Raw genomic sequence first — 6,469 nt, forward strand, 5'->3', positions numbered from 1 at the left:
CGTCCATGCACTCAGGCAATCTGTGAGCACAAAGGTGCACCTGACAACAGATGCATGGACCAGTAGGCATGGCCAGGGACGTTACGTGTCCATCACGGCACACTGGGTAAATGTGGTGGATGCAGGGTTCACAGGGGACAGCAAGTTTGGGACAGTTCTGCCTAGCCCACGGTCTAGGAAAAAGTTGGCTGTAGCCGTTCGCACCCCCTCCTCCTCCTCTTCGTCCTCCTGCAGAAGCGAGAGCTCGTCCACAGACCGCAGTCGCACAACCACTCCATCCGCAGCTGCCACTGTTGCACACCAGGTCTCCCATTATGGGGCAGCTACTGGCAAACGTCAGCAGGCTGTATTGGCTATGAAGTGTTTGGGCGACAACAGACACACCGCTGAAGTTCTGTCCGAGTTCTTGCAGAAAGAAACGCAGTCGTGGCTGGGCACTGTAGATCTTGAGGCAGGCAAGGTAGTGAGTGATAACGGAAGGAATTTCATGGCTGCCATCTCCCTTTCCCAACTGAAACACATTCCTTGCCTGGCTCACACCTTAAACCTGGTGGTGCAGTGCTTCCTGAAAAGTTATCCGGGGTTATCCGACCTGCTCCTCAAAGTGCGTGGACTTTGCTCACATATCCGCCGTTCGCCCGTACACTCCAGCCGTATGCAGACCTATCAGCGTTCTTTGAACCTTCCCCAGCATCGCCTAATCATAGACGTTGCAACAAGGTGGAACTCAACACTGCACATGCTTCAGAGACTGTGCGAACAGAGGCGGGCTGTTATGTTTTTGTGGGAGGATACACATACACGGGCAGGCAGTAGGATGGCAGACATGGAGTTGTCAGGTGTGCAGTGGTCGAAGATTCAAGACATGTGTCAAGTCCTTCAGTGTTTTGAGGAATGCACACCGCTGGTTAGTGCAGACAACGCCATAATAAGCATGAGCATCCCCCTAATGCGTCTGCTGATGCAAAGTTTGACGCACATAAAGGATCAGGCGTCTGCAGCTGAGGAAGAGGAAAGCCTTGATGACAGTCAGCCATTGTCTGGCCAGGGCAGTGTACAGGACGAGTTAGCGGGCGAAGAGGAGGAGGAGGACGAGGAGGATGATGGGGATGATTATATTTTTAATGAGGAAGCTTTTCCGGGGCCACTGGAAATTGGTGGCGCGGCAAGGCCGGGTTCTGGTTTTTGGAGGGACACAAGTGACGTGGATTTGCCTGAAACTGCCCCTCAACCAAGCACAACCGCAGATTTGAGAACTGGAACTTTGGCCCACATGGCGGATTATGCCTTACGTATCCTCAAAAGGGACACACGCATAACTAAAATGATGAACGATGACGATTACTGGTTGGCCTGCCTCCTTGATCCTCGCTATAAAGGCAAATTGCAAAATATAATGCCACATGAGAACTTGGAACTAATATTAGCAACCAAACAATCAACTCTTGTTGACCGTTTGCTTCTGGCATTCCCTGCACACAGCGCCCGTGATCGTTCTCACACGAGTTGCAGGGGCCAGCAGACCAGAGGAGTTAGAGGGGCAGAAATCAGAAGTGGCGTTGGCCAGAGGGGTTTTCTGACCAGGTTGTGGAGTGATTTTGCTATGACCGCAGACAGGACAGGTACTGCAGCATCAATTCAAAGTGACAGGAGACAACATTTGTCCAGTATGGTTACAAACTATTTTTCATCCCTTATCGATGTTCTCCCTCAACCGTCATTCCCATTTGATTACTGGGCATCAAAATTAGACACCTGGCCAGAATTGGCAGAATATGCATTGCAGGAGCTTGCTTGCCCGGCAGCTAGTGTCCTATCAGAAAGAGTATTCAGTGCTGCAGGTTCAATACTAACAGAAAAAAGGACTCGTCTGGCTACCCAAAATGTAGATGATCTAACCTTCATTAAAATGAACCACAACTGGATTTCGAAATCTTTTGCCCCACCTTGTCCGGCCGACACCTAGCTTTCCTATGAAAAGGTCTTGCCTGTGGACTATTCTGAATGCCTTTTCCAATCTCGTAATTTTCTGCACCTGATTGTCCAGCATACGACATGTTTACACCTCACTAAATGGCCAAACTCCCCACACGGGGCCGTGGTATCGACATTTGGTGACAGCACCCGTGAGAGAGCTGTTTGTCTGAAGAGGTGGGTGTGCCTGCTTTTGGTCGACGGCACTGCCACTGGGTCCCTCCTAGTACAATAAAGTGTCTCTGGCGGTGGTGGTGCGCACCCAACGTCAGACACACCGTTGTAATATGAGGGGCCCTGGGCCTGTACCGCCGGCCACAAGACAGTTCCCCCCCCAGCTCAAACAGTGCTCTACCACTTGCAAAATTATCTCACAGCTCCACCAATGTTTAGTCTATGCGCTGACATCCTTCAATGCCTGCCACTGACAATACCATTGTATTGACATTTTTGTTATGTTAGGCCTTCGAAGCCTGTCTGCGGTCACTCCTTCCACTATGCCTCCACTGACCACACCACTGCTGCCCGTGTACCCCTGGAACCAATTTAAAATTGCCTACAGCCAGCCCAATTTTTTTTATTTTAGGCCTTCGATGCCTGTCTGCGGTCCATTCTTTCCACTACTACTACACTGACCAGGCCACTGCTGCCCGTGTACCCCTGGAACCAATTTAAAATTGCCTACAGCCATGAGTTATTATTTTAGGCCTTCGATGCCTGTCTGCGGTCACTCCTTCCACTATGCCTCCACTGACCACACCACTGCTGCCCGTGTACACCTGGAACCAATTTAAAATTGCCTACAGCCAGCCCAATTTTTTTATTTTAGGCCTTCGATGCCTGTTTGCGGTCACTCCTTCCACTAGGCCTCCACTGACCACACCACTGCTGCCCGTGTACCCCTGGAACCAATTTAAAATTGCCTACAGCCATGTGTTATTATTTTAGGCCTTCGATGCCTGTCTGCGGTCACGCCTTACAATATGCCTCCACTGACCACACCACTGCTGCCCGTGTACCCCTGGAACCAATTTAAAATTGCCTACAGCCAGCCCAATTTTTTTATTTTAGGCCTTCGATGCCTGTCTGCGGTCCATTCTTTCCACTACTACTACACTGACCAGGCCACTGTTGCCCGTGTACCCCTGGAACCAATTTAAAATTGCCTACAGCCAGCCCAATTTTTTTATTTTAGGCCTTCGATGCCTGTTTGCGGTCACTCCTTCCACTAGGCCTCCACTGACCACACCACTGCTGCCCGTGTACCCCTGGAACCAATTTAAAATTGCCTACAGCCAGCCCAATTTTTTTATTCTAGGCCTTCGATGCCTGTCTGCGGTACATTCTTTCCACTACTACTACACTGACCAGGCCACTGCTGCCCGTGTACCCCTGGAACCAATTTAAAATTGCCTACAGCCATGTGTTATTATTTTAGGCCTTCGATGCCTGTTTGCGGTCACTCCTTCCACTAGGCCTCCACTGACCACACCATTGCTGCCCGTGTACCCCTGGAACCAATTTAAAATTGCCTACAGCCAGCCCAATTTTTTTATTTTAGGCCTTCGATGCCTGTCTGCGGTCACTCCTTCCACTATGCCTCCACTGACCACACCACTGCTGCCCGTGTAGCCCTGGAACCAATTTAAAATTGCCTACAGCCAGCCCAATTTTTTTATTTTAGGCCTTCGATGCCTGTTTGCGGTCACTCCTTCCACTAGGCCTCCACTGACCACACCACTGCTGCCCGTGTACCCCTGGAACCAATTTAAAATTGCCTACAGCCATGTGTTATTATTTTAGGCCTTCGATGCCTGTCTGCGGTCACTCCTTACAATATGCCTCCACTGACCACACCACTGCTGCCCGTGTACCCCTGGAACCAATTTAAAATTGCCTACAGCCAGCCCAATTTTTTTATTTTAGGCCTTCGATGCCTGTCTGCGGTCCATTCTTTCCACTACTACTACACTGACCAGGCCACTGCTGCCCGTGTACCCCTGGAACCAATTTAAAATTGCCTACAGCCATGTGTTATTGTTTTAGGCCTTCGATGCCTGTCTGCGGTCACTCCTTCCACTATGCCTCCACTGACCACACCACTGCTGCCCGTGTACCCCTGGAACCAATTTAAAATTGCCTACAGCCAGCCCAATTTTTTTATTTTAGGCCTTCGATGCCTGTCTGCGGTCCATTCTTTCCACTACTACTACACTGACCAGGCAACTGCTGCCCGTGTACCTCTGGAACCAATTTAAAATTGCCTACAGCCAGCCCAATTTTTTTATTTTAGGCCTTCGATGCCTGTTTGCGGTCACTCCTTCCACTAGGCCTCCACTGACCACACCACTGCTGCCCGTGTACCCCTGGAACCAATTTAAAATTGCTTACAGCCAGCCCAATTTTTTTATTCTAGGCCTTCGATGCCTGTCTGCGGTACATTCTTTCCACTACTACTACACTGACCAGGCCACTGCTGCCCGTGTACCCCTGGAACCAATTTAAAATTGCCTACAGCCATGTGTTATTATTTTAGGCCTTCGATGCCTGTCTGCGGTCACTCCTTGCACTATGCCTCCACTGACCACACCACTGCTGCCCGTGTACCCCTGGAACCAATTTAAAATTGCCTACAGCCAGCCCAATTTTTTTATTTTAGGCCTTCGATGCCTGTTTGCGGTCACTCCTTCCACTAGGCCTCCACTGACCACACCACTGCTGCCCGTGTACCCCTGGAACCAATTTAAAATTGCCTACAGCCATGTGTTATTATTTTAGGCCTTCGATGCCTGTCTGCGGTACATTCTTTCCACTACTACTACACTGACCAGGCCACTGCTGCCCGTGTACCCCTGAAACCAATTTAAAATTGCCTACAGCCAGCCCAATTTTTTTATTTTGGGCCTTCGATGCCTGTTTGCGGTCACTCCTTCCACTAGGCCTCCACTGACCACACCACTGCTGCCCGTGTACCCCTGGAACCAATTTAAAATTGCCTACAGCCAGCCCAATTTTTTTATTTTAGCCTTCGATGCCTGTCTGCGGTCCATTCTTTCCACTACTACTACACTGACCAGGCCACTGCTGCCCGTGTACCCCTGGAACCAATTTAAAATTGCCTACAGCCATGTGTTATTATTTTAGGCCTTCGATGCCTGTCTGCGGTCACTCCTTCCACTATGCCTCCACTGACCACACCACTGCTGCCCGTGTACACCTGGAACCAATTTTAAATTGCCTACAGCCAGCCCAATTTTTTTATTTTAGGCCTTCGATGCCTGTTTGCGGTCACTCCTTCCACTAGGCCTCCACTGACCACACCACTGCTGCCCGTGTACCCCTGGAACCAATTTAAAATTGCCTACAGCCATGTGTTATTATTTTAGGCCTTCGATGCCTGTCTGCGGTCACTCCTTACAATATGCCTCCACTGACCACACCACTGCTGCCCGTGTACCCCTGGAACCAATTTAAAATTGCCTACAGCCAGCCCAATTTTTATCTTTTAGGCCTTCGATGCCTGTCTGCGGTCCATTCTTTCCACTACTACTACACTGACCAGGCCACTGCTGCCCGTGTACCCCTGGAACCAATTTAAAATTGCCTACAGCCAGCCCAATTTTTTGATTTTAGGCCTTCGATGCCTGTTTGCGGACACTCCTTCCACTAGGCCTCCACTGACCACACCACTGCTGCCCGTGTACCCCTGGAACCAATTTAAAATTGCCTACAGCCAGCCCAATTTTTTTATTCTAGGCCTTCGATGCCTGTCTGCGGTACATTCTTTCCACTACTACTACACTGACCAGGCCACTGCTGCCCGTGTACCCCTGGAACCAATTTAAAATTGCCTACAGCCATGTGTTATTATTTTAGGCCTTCGATGCCTGTCTGCGGTCACTCCTTCCACTATGCCTCCACTGACCACACCACTGCTGCCCGTGTACACCTGGAACCAATTTAAAATTGCCTACAGCCAGCCCAATTTTTTTATTTTAGGCCTTCGATGCCTGTTTGCGGTCACTCCTTCCACTAGGCCTCCACTGACCACACCACTGCTGCCCGTGTACCCCTGGAACCAATTTAAAATTGCCTACAGCCAGCCCAATTTTTTTATTTTAGGCCTTCGATGCCTGTCTGCGGTCACTCCTTCCACTATGCCTCCACTGACCACACCACTGCTGCCCGTGTACCCCTGGAACCAATTTAAAATTGCCTACAGCCAGCCCAATTTTTTTATTTTAGGCCTTCGATGCCTGTTTGCGGTCACTCCTTCCACTAGGCCTCCACTGACCACACCACTGCTGCCCGTGTACCCCTGGAACCAATTTAAAATTGCCTACAGCCATGTGTTATTATTTTAGGCCTTCGATGCCTGTCTGCGGTCACTCCTTACAATATGCCTCCACTGACCACACCACTGCTGCCCGTGTACCCCTGGAACCAATTTAAAATTGCCTACAGCCAGCCCAATTTTTTTATTTTAGGCCTTCGA

Source organism: Ranitomeya imitator, chromosome 6 (genome assembly GCF_032444005.1).
Source record: "Ranitomeya imitator isolate aRanImi1 chromosome 6, aRanImi1.pri, whole genome shotgun sequence".
In the NCBI taxonomy this organism is placed as follows: Eukaryota; Metazoa; Chordata; class Amphibia; order Anura; family Dendrobatidae; genus Ranitomeya; species Ranitomeya imitator.